The 17,455-nt window shown below is 46.2% G+C and overlaps 1 pseudogene; it reads left to right on the forward strand.

Moving 5' to 3' along the window:
• LOC115933102 (zinc finger protein 839-like) overlaps positions 1 to 17,455 on the forward strand; it is a 59,462-nt pseudogene that overhangs the window by 21,047 nt on the left and 20,960 nt on the right.

Raw genomic sequence — 17,455 nt, forward strand, 5'->3', positions numbered from 1 at the left:
TTACCTATATTGTTCTCTCTGTCAATCATCTATCTATCCATCTATGTATATATGTATTTATGAATGTATGTGTGTAATTTTCTATCTTCTAGTTATCCATCTGTCTATCTATCCATCCGTCCATCTATTTCTCTTATGTATACAGATAAATATATAATCTACATATCTTACATCTGTAACATGTTCTTTTTACTTTTATACATCAGTGACATTAACTAAATCCCACCTAATAAAAATTGTATTCTAAAATTTGGTGTAGTAGGAGGCTAAATAACCTGACCCTAGATCAAGTTACACATTGTGTGGCTGAAAATCACCTGGCTTTGTTAGACTTCATCTTTCTCCTACATAGGACTTGGTAGCCAGCCTAGAAAATCTCAAAGGTGCCTTACAACCTTTGAATGCATTGGTTCCATGGAAGCAGGAGGCTTAAGCTCTAGACCCATGGCTGTTGTAATTACACATAACTCAGGCATTGCCATAAGGGACCCTTAGGATGGCAGTACGACACTTGTTCCTCAGAATACCCTACATGCAAATTTGCTCTCCCAAGAGCCATATTTGACAAAGTGATAATCTTGGGAACATGGTCCACCCAAATGCCTCTGCCTGCAGTGGATTTCTGCAGACTTCAGACAATCTGGGCACCATCAAAGCCAAGCACTCCCTGGTGTAGTGTCTAATAGGGACCATGTAATTAGGGCATGTTTTACGTGAGATTCTGTTCAAGAGATGTAAGTACAAGAAAAAGACAGCTTTTCACGGCAGAGATAAGATAATTGAGCTGTCTGCCATAGTGACTCAAAACCATTGAAGGTTCTAGTCAAATTATTCCTCTGGTTTTGACTTTTTAAATGGCTCTTTCACTGTTATTGCCTCTGGCAACTACCATTACAATTGGAGGAAATTTTGTTCCGCCAAGAGGCTACTCCATTTACAGACTCAAGCCACACCAAAATAATGAAGCTCTCTTATAATCCCGGTATGTTTCCTGATCATTCCCATTTCCCTCTCTGGCTGTCCAGAAAGAGAATCTCTTCCAAGGTATCACTTTTATTTATAGCCAATATGAAGGTCTTGTAGAAAAACACTGACTTCCAAAAACAACAGACGCATGTTGGCAAGAGTACAGAGAGAAGGGAATGCTTATACACTGTTGGTGAGAAGTAAATTGTACAACCTCTATAGGAAACAGTATGTAGATTTCCCAAAGGACTAAAAATAGATCTACCCTTTGACCCAGCAACTCCACTAATGATTATCTATGCAAAGGAAAAGAAATTATCGAAAAAGATGCCTATGCTTACATTTTTATTGCACCTCAATTCACAATAGCAAAATTGTGGAATGAACCTAAGTGTTCATTGGATGAAGAAAATGTGGTATACACACACCAAGGAATACTATGCATCTATAAAAAAGAATGAAACTATATCTTTTGCAGCAACATAAATGGAGCTGCAGGTCAATATCCTAAGTGAGATAACTCACACAGAAAATCAAATACCACATGTCCTCGCTTATAAGTGGGAGCTAAAAATGGGTACACATGGACCTATAGAATGGAATAACAGGCACTGGACACCTTTAAAAGGGGGAAGGTGGGAGGGGATGAGGGTTGAAAAATTACCTATCTGGTATTATGTTCACTGTTTAGGGGACAGAAGGCCAATCCCCACCACTAGGCAACATATCCATGTAACAAACCTGCACCCTTATGCCCTGAATCTATTTGTTTTTTCGACATTGACTTCCATGGTCACTATTTGTGAAATCACTCCTCATGAACCAGGACTTGCATGTTTTTTTGTTTCTCAGGTGAACTGTCACCCCTACAACTCAGCTTGCAACCAGCCCTGGCCACCACCGGTTTCCCCACACTGAGCTGAATATTGGACATGCCCATCTTAGACATTCCAGCCCATTCTGAAATTCCACATCGATTCACCCGACAAAGTCTGAAGTTCCAGGGCAATTTATCTGGAAAAGCTCACCTGGAATCATGTGTCATTTCAACCAACAACTGTTGAAGAGGACGTGGCATCAAAACCAAGGTTATCAATTATTTATAAGGGCTGTGTGCTGGTTGGTCCAAGCATCTCTCCTTCATGCCATCACTCCTTTCAAGAGCTGCCTCTATTTTCTAATTTAGCACAGGAATTTAGATGCCCCTAAATAAGTAGGCATCCAGTATCTGCCCACACCAGTTTTTGTGAGAGTACATATGGAGACACTACCACCACCCCTGCTCTCCTACTGCATACCCCACCATGCCAAAGCATGGTGGCTCACACCTGTAATCCCAGTGCTTTGGGAGGCCAAAGAGGAGGAACACTTGAGGCCAGAAGTATGAGACCAGCCTGGGCAACATAGTGAGACCTCATTTCTATAAATAAGTAAAAAAAAAAACAAAAAAATAGGGGATAGTGGTGCACATGTGTGGTCCCAGTTACTCAGCAGGCTGAGGCTGGAAGATCACTTGAGCCCAGGAGTTTGAGGCTGCAGTGAGCTAGGATTATGCCACTGCACTCTAGCCTGGGCAACAGAGAGAGACCCCATCTCTAAAAAGAGGGAGAAGAAGGAAGGAGGAGGAAGAAGAGGAAGAGGAGGAGGAGGAGAAATACTGCTCTTTCTCAGGCCCAAGGTAAAAAGGTTTTTGGTCTCATGTTGACCAGAAAGACATTGATATTTAATTAAGCAATATAAAAAGGCTCATTGTTAGGATTAAAGAGTAAGTAAAATCAATATTGAGATAGGAGGATGGAGGACACCAACTGAGTTCCGATCCCAATGAAGAGGAGAAAAAGCTACAACTATCTAGGTGAAATATCTAATTATCCTAGAAGAAGCCTTTTGACAGCAACATAAAATTCATACCTATAGGTTTTTAATTCCTATGGATGCCGTAGCAAATAACAAAAACTCGGATGGCGTAAAGTAACAGATGTTTATTCTTTTCCAGTATTGGAGACCAGGAATCTGAGATCAAGGTGTGGGCAGGGGTGCGCTCCCCCTGGAGGTTCTAGGAGAGGATCCTTCCTGCCTCTTCCAGCTCCTGGTGGCTCCAGGTGTCCCTGGGCTTGTGGCCACATCACTACATTCTCTGCCTCCATCTCCACGTGACCTCTTCCTCTGTGTCTGTGTCTCCTCTTCTGTCTCTTAGAAGGACACTGGTCATTGGATTTAAAGGCCACCTGGGTAATTTATAGTGATCTAATCTCAAGAATCTTTCCTTAATTACATGCAAATACTCTTTATCCAAATTAGTTTGCATTCACAAATTCTGGAGCTTAGTACTTGGACATATATTTTGGGGGGTTGATGGTTGGAGGGGCTTTTATTCAACTCAGTACATCTTAATAAGGAATTAATGCCCCCCAACTTGCCTTACAAGTCATATATTAAAAACAATGTTGGCCTGGCGCAGTGGCTCATGCCTGTAATCTCAACACTTTGGGAAGCCAAGGGAGGAGGATCACTTGAGCCCAGGAGTTGGAGACCAGCCTGGATAACATAGGGAGACCCAGTTTCTACAAAATATTTAAAAATTAGCCAGGCATGATGGTGCATGCCTGTGGTCCTAGCTATTCAGGAAACTGAATGCCTCAGACATTATAACCAAATAATGCCTGGCAAATCGACAGGAATTTATGTGAAGCATAAGCCTTTAATTTTTTTAAAGAAAAGTAGATTGCTGTTTTTCCACATCATTTCAGAGTTGTTCTCTAGTTTTGCATGCCCTTTACTGCAGAACCATACAGATTTTGTTCTCCATTTCATACATCATTTGTTGAAATGCCCTTTAAAATGTAATGGAATATAGAGCTTTATGGGAAAAAATGCTGTAGAAAATAAATTATCTTCTCTCTTTGTATTGGGAACCAAAAGGTCTCACCTTATTAATGACCACAGAGACTCTCCTAAAGCAATTCTGGAAGTCAAAACAGCTGGAGTCTAGTTTAATGGGAACCCTCATTAATTAGACAAGAACACCAAGGCTATGACCACAGCAGCTGGTAGCAGCAGCCCTGCAGTGAAGTAGACTCTCAGAGGACACAAGGAAAGAGTGTATTGATAAGAAATCTACAGCAAAGGTGTAGCACATCATCATTTGATCTTGATACACTTGACTGTGGGCAAAGTACCTGTTATGTAAACCATGCTTTGTTAGTTAGGGCCATGATAAGCTGCTTAAGCTGGTGAATGAACACCAAATCTCAATGGTTTTTTTTGGTTTTTTCTTTTGAGACAGAGTCTCACTCTGTCGCCCAGGCTGGAGTGCAGTGGGGTGATCTCAGCTCACTGCAAGCTCCGCCTCCCAGGTTCATGCCATTCTCCTGCCTCAGCCTCCCGAGTAGCTGGGACTACAGGCGCCCGCCACCATGCCCAGCTAATTTTTTTGTATTTTTAGTAGAGACGAGGTTTCACCATGTTAGCCAGGATGGTCTCAATCTCCTGACCTCATGATCCGCCCGCCTCAGCCTCCCAAAGTGCTGGGATTACAGGCGTGAGCCACCGCACCCAGCCCGTATTTTTTTTTCTAACAAATACCTGGTGTTAAGCCCAAAGTGTGTGTTTCTGGTTGGCTGGTGATGCTCTTTCAAGTCCTGAATCAGGGACCCAATAACTTTCAACATTGTGGCTCAGCTCTCTTCAACAGCTGCCTCCAAGTTCTCTTGAGATATTGGTATTTATCAGAGGAGAGGGGATGGAGAAGGTATATGCCTTTGCTAGAGCTGCCATAACAAAGGACTGTAGACTGAGGGGCTTAAACAACAGAAATTTATTTCCTTACAATCCTGGAGGTTGGAAGTCTGAGATCAAGGTGTGGGCAGGGCTGGTTCCTCCTGAGGCCTCTCTCCTTGGCTTGTAGACTCTGTGTTCTCCCTTTGTCCTCACACAGTCGTCTCTCTGTGTGTGTCTGTGTCCTCATCTCTTCTTATGAGGTGTCTTAGTCCATTTCAAGCTGCTATAACAGAACACCATAGACTGCAGGGCTTAAACAACAGACATTTATTCTCCCATTGTCCTGGAGGCTATCTATCTACCTATGTAGCATCTATCTACCCATCTATCTATCATCTGTGTATAATCTACCTATTATCTATCTATCTACTTATCATCTACCTATCATCTATCTATTTTTCTATCATCTATCTACCATCTATGTATCTACCTATCATCTAGCCATCTGTCACCTATCTATCATCTATCACCTATCATCTATCTGTCTCACCTATCATTTATCTATGTATTTATGTATCATCATCACCCAGCTGTGAACTATCTATCATGTATGATCTATCTATCATCTATGTATCTACCTATCTGTTATTTTGGTGAAATATACATAATATAAAACTCACCATTTTAACCATTTTTAAGTGCACGGTTCAGTGGCATTAAGTGGATTCACACTGTTGTGCAACCATCACCACCACCTATCTCCAGAACTTTTTCAATATCCTCAGTGAGATTCTGTCCCCATTAAACACTAACTCCTCATGTTCCCTTCCCCCAGTGCCCAGTGCCCACCATTGTCTCTATGCATTGGATGACTCTAGAGACCTCATATGAATGGACTCATAGAGTATTCGTCTTTTTGAGCCTGGCTTATTTTACTTAGCATAATGTCCTCAAGGTTGATCTACATTGTAACACGTGTCAGAATTTCCTTCTTTGTTAGGGCTGAACAATGTCTCATTGTATGGATGGACCACACTTCGTTTATCCATTCCTCTGCTGATAGACACTTGGGTTGCTTCCACCTCTTGGCTACAGTGAATAACAATGTTACGGACATAGGTTTACAAGTATCTCTTTGAGACCCTGCTTTCAATTCTTTGGAGTATATACCCAGAAGTGGAATTGCTGGATCCTATGCTAACTCTGTGTTTAATTATTGGAGAAACCACCACACTGTTTTGCACAGGGGCTGCAGCATTGAGCATTTTCACCAACAATGCACAAAGATTCCCATTTCTCTACATCCTGGCTGACACCTGCTATTTTCTGGGTTTTGTGAATCGTAGCCATCCTAGTGGGTGTGAAGTGGTACAGCTTTTATTTAACACTGAAGGACACAGCACAGCAAGAGAGAGAAAAAGTGTGTGCGCAGGCCAGCATTGGGATACAGAGACACCCTTGTGCAAGATCCCAGGGTTCGTATTGATGCATGAATTGAACCACCTAAATATAGTGAAGCCATACTGACTTCACAAGTGGTTAGGCCAGTTGCAAGCCATCAGTAAAGAAATTGACCCTCAAGGGATTTCTTTCTTTTTGAGATGAAGTTTCCCAGGCTGTAGTGGCGTGGCATGATCTCGGCTCACTGCAACCTCTGCCTCCTGGGTTCAAGCAATTCTGCTGCCTCAGCCTCCTGAGTAGCTGGCACAACAAGTGCGTGCAACAACACCTGACTACTTTTTTTGTATTTTTAGTAGAGACGAGGTTTCACCATGTTGGCCAGGATGGTCTTGAACTCCTGACCTCAGGTGATCTGCTAGCCTTGGCCTCCCAAAGTGCTTGGATTACAGACGTGAGCCCCTGAGCCTGACCAAGGGATTTCTTAATTGTACATTTTAAAAGAACTTAAAGAATGTCATTGGATTGTTTGTAGCTGAAAGGATAAATGCTTCAGGGGATGGATATCCCATTCCCCATGATGTGCTTCTTTCACATTGCATGCCTGTATCGAAACATCTCATGTAAGGCTGGGCACGGTGGCTCATGCATGTAATTCTAGCACTTTGGGAGGCCAAGGCCAGCGGATCACTTGAGGCCAGGAGTTCGAGACCAGCCTGGCCAACATGGTGAAACCCCATTTCTACTAAAAATACAAGAATTAGCTTTACATGGTGGTGCACACCTGTAGTCCCAGCTACTCAGGAGGCTGAGGCAGGAGAATTGCTTGAACCCAGGAGTCAGTGGTTGTAGTGAGCTAAGACCACATTACTGCAGTCCAGCCTCGGTGACGGAGCCAGACTCTGTTTCATAAAAAACAAAAACAACTCAAGTACCCCATAAATACATACACCTACTATGTATCTACAAAGATTAAAAATTAAAATTAAAAATTTTAAAAAAGAAATCTTATCCCACCATGCAAAGCAAAGAACCACTCTATTCTACAATTACCAAGCCCAGTATGAGACTTTAAGCAACATCTCATAAAACCCACTGACCATGGGTCAAAGACCAGACCTCTAGTAGTTGCAAGAGATAGATAGAGCTTGTCCAGTTCAGCTATAAATCAATTTTATTTCCACAGAGGGTCACACAGCCCTTTCAAAAACAACCATATTGGATCAAACACAAAATTCGTAAAAAATATTCCTCCTGTTCCCCCAACCTCAAAATATATGTTGAAGGTCATATGGCCAGGGGCAATGCAGATTCAAAGCCACTATTGTGAGCTGCATTGACTATACCACCATGTAATTCATAATGTGTTGAAAATCAAATGCTCATGATAAGTGATCATTGATTAGGGCCCCTAGTTGTGAGTGTACCTATATTTTTTCATTCTATAAAAGCAAATATTAAATCAACATGAAGAGTAAATAATTACCCATGTTATATTGACAGGCTGAAATTGGTTTATATTCCATATGGAGTTCAGTTGATCCTTATTTTCATCCTTGACACTTGGGTTTATCCATTCTCCAAACCACCACTTTGGAAGAGCAAGTTAATATACAATTACTGCTAAAAAAGGTACATACCTCCAATTCTGTGTTGTGTTGACAATTCTACTTGTTTGTTCTGTCCTTCTGATTGGGAGTATTATTTTCCTAGGTCTGTTTTAACAAAGCACCGTAAACTGAGACACTGAGTGAGTCTGAATAAATGTGCATTCTCACATTTCTAGAGACCAGAAGTCTGAAATCAAGGTGCGGTCCGAGCCACACTCCCTCTGAAGGCTCAGCCTGGCCAACATGGTGAAACCCCATCTCTACTAAACATACAAAATTTATCTGGGCATGGTGGTGCGCACCTGTAGTCCAAGCTACTTGGGAGACTGAGACAGGAGAATCGCTTGAACCCAGGAGGCAGAGGTTGCAGGGAACAGATATCGTGCCACTGCACTCCAGCCTGGATGACTGAGCAAGACTCCATCTCAAAAACAAAAACAAAAACAAATACAAAAACAAAAACAAAAACAGAGACTGATGCTCGCAGATTGTGTATTCCAGACCACCAAGTTAATTCAGCATTGGCAGTGACATCATGTTCTTCCAAACAGCATCCCCTTTCTGCTTCTGGGTACTGAATTTTTGTAAATGGCAAATGAATTCCTTCATTAAGCCACAAACAGTGACATGACAGCTGCAAATTCAGCCATCTATAAGGTTTCCAGATAAAAGACACAACACCAATTAAATGTGAATTTCAGATAAATACTGAATAATTTTTTAGTATCCATATGCCCCCAGTATGACATGGGGCATACTGATACTCAAAAATCTGTTACTTGGCCAAGTGCAGTGGCTCACACCTGGAATCCTAGGACATTGGGAGGCTGAGGTGGGGGGATTGTTGGTCCCAGGAGTACAAGACCAGCCTAGGCAACATGGTGAAACCCTGTCTCTACAAAAATACAAAAATTAGCTGAGCGAAATGGTGCACACCTGTAGTCCAACTACTCAGGAGGCCGAGGTGTGGGGATCGCCTGAGCCCGAAGAGGTAGAGGCTGCAGTGAGCCGTAATCACACCACTGTACTCCAGCCTGGGCCACAGAGTGAGACCCTGTCTCAAAAAATAAAAATAAAAAAGTAGAATAAATATAATTAAAATTTAAAACATTTTAAAATGTGTTATCTGAAATTTAAATTTATTACAATTTTTATTTGCTAAATGTGGCCACTCCAAGTGTATGGAGTATTTATTCTACCATGCAGTTTTTAACACCTGCATCTCTGCATCTGCTTCTGTTCCAGGACAGAGAAAAACTAACACATTTCTGCTGTATCTAAGAATAGGTAGATATACCTGTGTTTTGATTCTTTCTGATTTCAGTACTAAACATCCCTCATTATCATTCTCAGGGAAAAGATGAATGTAGAATCTCTGCTGAGCTAATATTTCCTGACACCCTGTTTATGTGCCTTGTGAATTGTGGGCATTGCCATGTGGGTTGTTTCATTTCATCTTCACAATCACCCTCCAAAAGTAAAAAACAAAGACTGCCTCACTCAAATGTCCACTGCCATCAGTGCCCCATGAGTATATATATGGTGCCAAGCTCTGCCATGATCTCTCCAGAGAAGAGGAGTAAAACCAAAGAAGTGAAGACGTGTCTGCCTGGAAGGGAACATCTGTGACACCTTCTTTTCCAAATGTTCTTAAAGTTTAAGCAGATTATTGTAAAGGAAATATGAAAAAGTTAGTACTTAAAAAAAACCTCCTTGTATCAAAATGTCCCATTCCCAGCCTCTATTCAATTTCAATCCTTTAAATGTTTGTTTTCATATTTACAATCATGGTGCTATGTAATATTCTTACACTACAGTTTCAAGATTTGTCAATTTTGTGCCTTATGGTTATTGAGGATTTGGTCTTGAAACTGAGATTGCAGAATTATAAGAAATGTGAGAAATCTTGGCTGGGCGCGGTGGCTCATGCCTGTAATCCTAGCACTTTGTGAGGCTGAGGTAGGCAGATCGCTTGAGGTCAGGAGTTCAAAACCAGCCAGCCAACATGGTGCAACTCCGTCTCTATTAAAAAAAAAAAAAATTAGCCGGGCATGGTGGCGGGTGCCTGTAATCCCAGCTACTCGGGAGGCTGAGGCAGGACACTCACTTGAACCCAGGAGGCAGAGGTTGCAGTGAGCTGAGATCGCGCCATTGCACTCCAGCCTGGGCAACAACAGCAAAACTCCATCAAAAAAAAAAAAAGGAAAAGAAAAACAAATATGAGAAGTCTAACGTGACTGACTCCATCTTCCATCAGACCTCACAGGCTAAATTGTTTTGTTTTGTTTTGTTTTGTTTTTGCTTATTCTAGTGTGGCAGCCAAGATAACTGCGTGAGGAAGTTAGTTTATAGTTAAAATTTGAAGCCAGGTGTGGTGCCACCCAGCACCTTGGGAGACCGAGGCAGGAGGATTGCTTGAGCCCAGGAGTTGGAGAACAGCCTCAGGAACATAGTGAAACCCCTTCTCAAAAAAAAATTTACAAAAATTAGCCAGGCATGGTGGTGTGCACCTGTAGTCCCAGCTACTCAGGAGGCTGAGGTGAGAGGATCGCTTGAGCCCAGGAAGTTGAGGCTGCAGTGAGCCAAGATCACACCACTGCACTCCAACCTGGACAACAGCAAGATTGTGTCTCAAAAAATAATAAATAAATAAATAAATAATAAATAATTGTGTATATATATTTATACACACACACAGAGAGTGAGAGAGAGAGAGTTAAACTCTGAGGCAAGGAAACTGACCCCACTCCTTGACTGCAGATTAAAGCCACATTCAGAAAACAAGGTTAGAATTACTGTAGGGGCTTGAACTTTGCTAAAGAATAGGCATAGTTAATCAATGACCTGCCATCACTTAGTGTGTTTTCATGTAAGTTGTTCACTGCACCAGAGTCATGTAACCAGGGATCGCAAGATGTATAACTTCCCAAACTACTCTTGTAGATAACATTACTATTGTAAAACCTAAACAATGGTCTTTGAAATATTTTTCAGATTTAGCATTTTGGCAGACCAAGAGATGCCACCTGGTCCTGAGATACCCTCTCCTGGGAACTAACTCACCTGCAGAAAGACAGTTTTAGACACCCCTGAGATTTCATCCATAGTCAATCAATTGTTGCAGTTCCCCAGCCTTCTGCCCACACAAGTACCATGAAAAACCATAGTTTCCAACTTTTTAGGGAGACAGATTTGAGAAACCTCTCCTATTCTCCTCAATTAGCTGTCCCTGCAATTATTAACCTCCCTCTTTGCTGCAACATCTGCTGTTCTCAGTGCATTGGGTTTTTGGGGGGCAGCAGGAAAGAAGAACCCCTCAGACTGTGACACTCTCCTGCCTGCCTTTCCATCCAATCACAAATGTCCTTTCCCTCCTACCACATTCTTGTAAACATTTAGGTCGCAATATTTGGTTTAAGAAATCATCAGTGTTTCCATTATAATGACCGTTGCAATGATATTCAAAGATGAACCAGTGACTACAATGATTATGTTTTCTTTCTTTCCTTTTTCCTGGAGTTAGTAATTGCCTTTTTATTTTTTGGAGGCAGGGTCTGTCACCCAAGCTAGAAGGCTGGAGTGCAGTGGTGCAATTATAGCTCACTGCAGCCTCAAACTCCTGAGCTCAAGTGATCCTCCCAGCTCAGCCTCTGGAGTTGCTGAGATGACAGGCATGAGCCACTGCACTGGGCTGCCTTCTTTTTATATAAAATTTACTTAGTGCCTGAAACTATTTTATCCCAGTGCTCCAAAAGGCCTACCATGTGCCCCTAAATTCATCAGTTTTTCTAACTCCCATACTTTTTGTCCATTCATTCCTGCTCTTTCTTCCTGGATGGCTCCGTCTAGCATCTCTTGAACCCCATCTCCAACATGAACTGTTTGCCTATGGAACCTGGTGAATGGCTGTCACCCTGGCCACCAACTGCACTTCTCTCCTCCACCGGATCTCCTAACTTTCTGAATCCACGTCTTACTTGTTCTCAGTTTGCACCATCCTTTTTCTGAAGAACATCTTGTAGTAGCTGTCTAAGAAAAGGTGTCAACAAAAAGAGTCAAACTCTGTAAAATATTTGAAGAAATTTATTCTGAGCCAAATACGACTGATCATGGCCCATTACACAGCCCTCAGGAGGTCCTGAGAACATGTGCCCAAGGTGGTTGGGGTGCAGTTTGGTTTTATACATTTTAGGAAGGCATGAGACAGCAATCAAATACATTTGAGAAATACATTGGTTTGGTCCAGAAAAGAGACAAGTAGAAGTGGTGGGCGGGGGCGGGGGCGGGGGGGTGGAGGAAAGGGGGTTCCAGGCTGTGGGTGAATTTAAACATTTTCTGGTTGACAGCTGGTTGAGTTTATCTGAAGACCTGGGATCACAGAAAGGAATGTCTGGGTTGTGATAAGAGGTGGTGGAGACCAAAGTTTTACTATGCAGATGAAGCTTTTAGCTAGCAGGCTTCAAAGACAAGAGAGAATAGGTTGTAAAATGTTTCCTCCCTCCTGAGTAGCCGGGTCTGGACCTGTGCGCCTCTGCGCCTAAGAGGGTCGGGGCGGTAGGTCGCGGTGAGAGGTCGTCCTGGGTGCCACCCGAGGGGCGCCTCGGGCGCGGAGGGGGTGTGAGCACCTCCCCAGGGCCGCGCCTGCCCACGGTGGCGGGGCACGCCCAAGTCTCTGGCTCCTGGGCTGGGTCGCGGCAGGGGCGGAGCGCGTGCGAAGGCGACGCCCCCAGCCCCTAGGCCTCGCCCAGGCGGCTTCCGCCCGCCTCTTCAACGCGCACGCTGCTACCGAGCTGCAGGAGGCAGCGGGCGCGAGACTGGGAATACGCAGGGCCCCCGCTTGGCTCTACAAGCCCGGGCCGCGGCCCCCGCCTTCCCCGCCGCCTCCCGGCGCTCCGTGCCCGACCCCCGAGGCCGGCGGCTGCTGCTACCTGGGGCCGTTGCTGCTCGTGCCGTGAGCGACGCCCAGCCATTGTCCCCGCCGCTCCGTCAGCCGCGCCGGGCCGCGCGCGCACCGGAAGGCTCATTGGCGTCTTGCGGGCTCCGGGCCGGGTGGGCAGGATGGCCTCCACAAGCCGCATGGCGCGCATGGGGAGCCTCCGTCGATGCCGCCGCGCCGCCCTCCGAGGCTGCGTCGCCGGAAGCCCGGCTCCCCGAGCGCTCCGGCCCGGCCCGGCGCCCCGGACCTGAGTGCGTCCCCATGGAGGCGCCCGGGCTGGCCCAGGCGGCCGTGGCAGAGGAGACCCCGGACTGGGCGCCCGAGCTCTGCCCCAGCTCCGAGGCGCGGTCGCCGGAGCCGCCTGCCAACCGCCTTCAGGACTTCGACACGCTGGTCACCGTGGGTGAGTGAGTGCGCGCGGGGACTCGGCCCACAGCGGCGCGCGGCGCGGCCGGGACGCTGTCGTAGGACAAAGGGCCCCGGGTGCCGGCCTCCTGGGGAGGGCCCTGCCCCGCCGCTGCGGCTCGGGATCCCAGCGCGGGGCTGCCCCTGCGCCCTGGGTCTCCCTGGGGGGCGCTCGGAGAAGTAGAGCGCACCCCCCAGCCCCGGCGAGTCCCCCGACCGACCGGGTGCCTTCCCTGGAACGCCGACAGCTCCTGTCGGGGACCACCCTCCACCCCTAGCACACACAGCACTCTGGGGCCTGGGCCATCCGACGTCACCAAACTTCCTGTGGGTCACCTCGCCTGGGGTAACTCGTGCGCTCTCCCAGGCAGCGGCCCCAGGGACACGGGCGCGGGGTCCCTCGGGCCAGCCTCCCAGTGTGCCCAGCGGCAGGGTCCTCGGCGGGGAATGTACAGATTTCTCCAGGGGCTGCAGGAGCAGCTGGGCTCCGGGGTACAGGTGTTCCGTGGCTTTGTGGGGATGAAGACGGCGGAGTTGGGGACGGATCCTAACATGTCCTGACACCGCCTGTGCGCTTCGTCTTGTGCGTCTGAAATGGGTAATTCTTGTATTGGACGCTTTATCTCGTTTCCTTTGTCCTCTTTGAACTTAACTCCCAATGGGCAGCTTGACAGAGAGGTTTCGAGTTCTCGGTGCGCTTGGATCCGGACCACGCGCTGGTTTATGGGGCAGCCCTGAGTGGGTCAGAATATCCCAGCCCAACGTGGGCGCTGGATTTAAACAGTTGTCAGTGGTCAGCCTGTGCTTTCTTAGGGGGGTGTGTTGCTGGGACAGGACTTCTCAGGCTCTCTAACTCCTGTTTGTCCTCTCATTTTGGACAGGAGGAAGCTAGGCTGGGAAGCCCAATGGCTCAGGGTTATAGCTTCTGGCTTAGGAAGACCAGCAGCCATAGCCCAGGAGCCTTCAGGCCTGCTGAGGAAGAGGGGACTTTGCTTCCTTCAGTGACCTTTTTGGCACCTAGGCCTTGAGGAAGGGGTCATGAGGAAACCCTGATTTTGGAAGGATAGTGGGAAGAGGGCCCTCTCTTTTTCTCCTGTCCCTCCCTTTCTCCTATCCCATTCTCTCTCTCTCTCTTTCTCTTTTTGTCTCTCTCCCTCTTTCTGTGTCTTTATGCATTACTCTCTGTATTAGTCGTTTTTACGCTGCTGATAAAGACATACCCTAGACTTGGAAGAAAAGGAGGTTGAATTTCTTTTTTTTCTGAGACGGAGTCTTGCTCCTGTCGCCCAGGCTGAAGTGCAGTGGCGCGATCTAGGCTCACTGCAACCTCTGCCTCCCGGGTTGAAGCAATTCTCCTGCCTCAGCCTCCTGAGTAGCTGGGATTACAGGTGCGTGCCCCAACTCCTGGCTAATTTTTGTACTGTTAGTGGAGACGGGGCTTCACCATGTTGGCCAGGCTGGTCTGGAACTCCTGACCTCAGGTGATCCACCCACCTCAGCCTCCCAAAGTGTTGAGATTACAGGTGTAAGCCACCACGCCCGGCCAGGAGGTTTAATTTGACTTACAGTTCCACATGGCTGGGTAGGTCCCATAATCATGGCAGAGGGCAAAAGGTACTTCTTACATGGTGGCAGCAAGAGAGAATGAGGAGGAAGCAACAGCAGAAACCCCTGAAAACCCATCAGATCTCGTGAGACTTATTCACTATCATGAGAATAGCACGGGAAAGACCCGCCCCTATGATTGCAGTTACCTCGCCCTGAGTCCCTCCCGCAACACGTGGGTATTCTGGGAGATACAATTCAAGTTGACATTTCAGTGGGGACACAGTCAAACCGTATAATTCCACCCCGGCCCCTCCAAATCTCATGTCCTCACATTTCAAAACTAACTGTGCCTTCCCAACAGTTCCCCCAAAGTCTTAACTCATTTCAGCATTAACCTAAACGTCCACAGTCAGACAAGGCAAGTCCCTTCCACCTATGAGCCTGTAAAATCAAAAGCAAGCTAGTTACTTCTTAGATACAATGGGGATACAGGTATTGGGTAAATACAGCCATTCCAAATGGGAGAAATAGGCCAAAACAAAGGGGTTATAGGGCCCGTGCAAGTCCAAAATCCAGTGGGGCAGTCAGATCTTTAAGCTCCAAAATGATCTCCTTTGACTACAGGTCTCACATCAGGTGCAAGAGGTGGATTCCTATGGTCTTGGGCAGCTCTGTGCCTGTGGCTTTGCAGGGTACAACATCCCTCCCTGCTGCTTTCACAGGCTGACGTTGAGTGTCTGTTGTGTTTCCAGGCCTATGGTGCATGCTGTTGGTGGAGCTACCTTTCTGGGGTTTGGACGACAGTGGCTCTCTTCTCACAGCTCTACTAGGCAGTGCCCCAGTAGGGACTCTGTGTGGGGGCTCCAACCCCACATTTCCCTTCTGCACTGCCCTAGCAGAGGTTCTCCATGGGGGCCTCACCCCTGCCACAGACTTTTGCCTGGACATCCAGGCATTTCCATACATCTTCTGAAATCTAGGCGGAGGTGCTCAAACCTCAATTCTTGACTTCTGTGCATCTGCAGGCTCAACACCACATGGAAGCTGCCCAGGCTTGGGGCTTCCACCCTCTGAAGCCACAGCCTGAGCTCTGCGTTGGCTCCTTTCAGTCACAGATGGAGCAGCTGGAACCCAGGGTACCAAGTCCCTAGGCTGCACACAGCACAGAGACCCTGGGCCCAGCCCACAAAACCACTTTTTTCTCCTGGGCCTGTGATGGGAGGGGCTGCTGTGAAGGTCTGTGACATGGCCTGGAGACATTAGACTCCTTCCTACTTATGCAAATTTCTGCAGCTGGCTTGAATTTATCCCCCCAAAAATGGATTTTGCTTTTCTACTGGATCATCGGGCTGCAGATTTTCAAACTTTTATGCTCTGTATCCCTTTTAAAACAGAATGCTTTCAACAGCACCCAAGTCACATTTTGAATGATTTGCTGCTTAGAAATTTCTTCCGCTACATATTCTAAGTCATCTCTCTCAAGTTCAAAGTTCCACAAATCTCTCGGGCAGAGGCAAAATGCCGCCAGTCTCTTTGCTAAAACGTAATAAGAGTCACCTTTGCTCCAGTTCCCAAGAAGTTGCTCATCTCTATCTGAGACCACCTCAGCCTAGACCTTATTGTCATGTCACTATCAGCGTTTTGGCCAAAGCCGTTCAACAAGTCTCTAGGAAGTTGCAAGCATTCCCACATTTTCCTGCCTTCTTCTAAGGCCTCCAAACTGTTCCAACCTCTGCCTATTACCCAATTCCAAAGTCGCTGTGACATTGTTGGGTATCTTTTCAGCAATGCCCCACTCCCGGTACCAATTTACTGTATTAGTCTGTTTTTACGCTGCTGATACAGACATACCCAAGACTGGGAAGAAAAGGAGCTTTAATTTGACTGACAGTTCCACAGGCTGAGGAAGTCTCGTAATTATGGCGGAGGGCGAAAGGCACTTCATACATGGTGGCAGCAAGAGAAAATGAGGAGGAAGCAAAAGCAGAAACCCTGATAAACCCATGAGATCTCATGAGACTTATTCACTATCACCAGAATAGCACAGGAAAGACCAGCCACCATGATTCAGGTACTTCCCCTGGGTCCCTCTCACAGCATGAGGGAATTCTGGGAGATAAAATTCAAGTTGAGATTTCAGTGGGGACATGGCCAAACAATATCATTTTCTGTTTCTCTATTTCTGTCTTTCCCCGTCTCATTTTTTTTCTTTTCTTTTTTTTTGAATGAATCATTGAAAATGACATTTGCAATTATTTTGGGATATACTTAATGACACACTATTAAATGCAAAAAGGAAGACAAAATACACTTTTTCAAGCAAGGCTTTCCATTCCATTCATTTATTTATTCATCCCGGAGTGCTGGGATTAAAGGCACGAGCCACCACTCCTGGCGCAAGGATTCCGTGTATATATATAGAAATACACGTGTACAGTGAAAGGAAAAAAAAATGGACAAGAAGGAAGTCGAGACCCCTGCAGCCGTTATTTTTTGGGCAATAGGGAATTCGGTGGTTCTTTTGGCCTTTGGTTTTCTGGGTTTTCTGAGCTAGATTTAACCATGCTGAAAGGCTCTTGATACACGAAGTTGCCAGGCCGCAGGATTCTCAGAGTTAAAACCAGCATTGAATGGGAATGTTTGAAAGCCTCACTGCAGAGCCAAGCCTCCCATGTGCAATTTGCATTTTCCCTGTGGAAGCCTGCGGTTCCCTGTAGGAAGCCGCCTCCCTTCTCCTTGAAGTCTCCTAGGTCTCAGTTTCTGCATCCACCCAATGGGGATGACAGCGAGGCGGTCAGAAGTCGCAGCTGGGGCCAAGCGGGGAGGCAGCCAGTGGCGCGGGCTCTGCAAGGAATCAGTCGCGGGCCGGCGC

This window comes from Gorilla gorilla, chromosome X, assembly GCF_029281585.2.
Source record: "Gorilla gorilla gorilla isolate KB3781 chromosome X, NHGRI_mGorGor1-v2.1_pri, whole genome shotgun sequence".
Taxonomy (NCBI): Eukaryota; Metazoa; Chordata; class Mammalia; order Primates; family Hominidae; genus Gorilla; species Gorilla gorilla.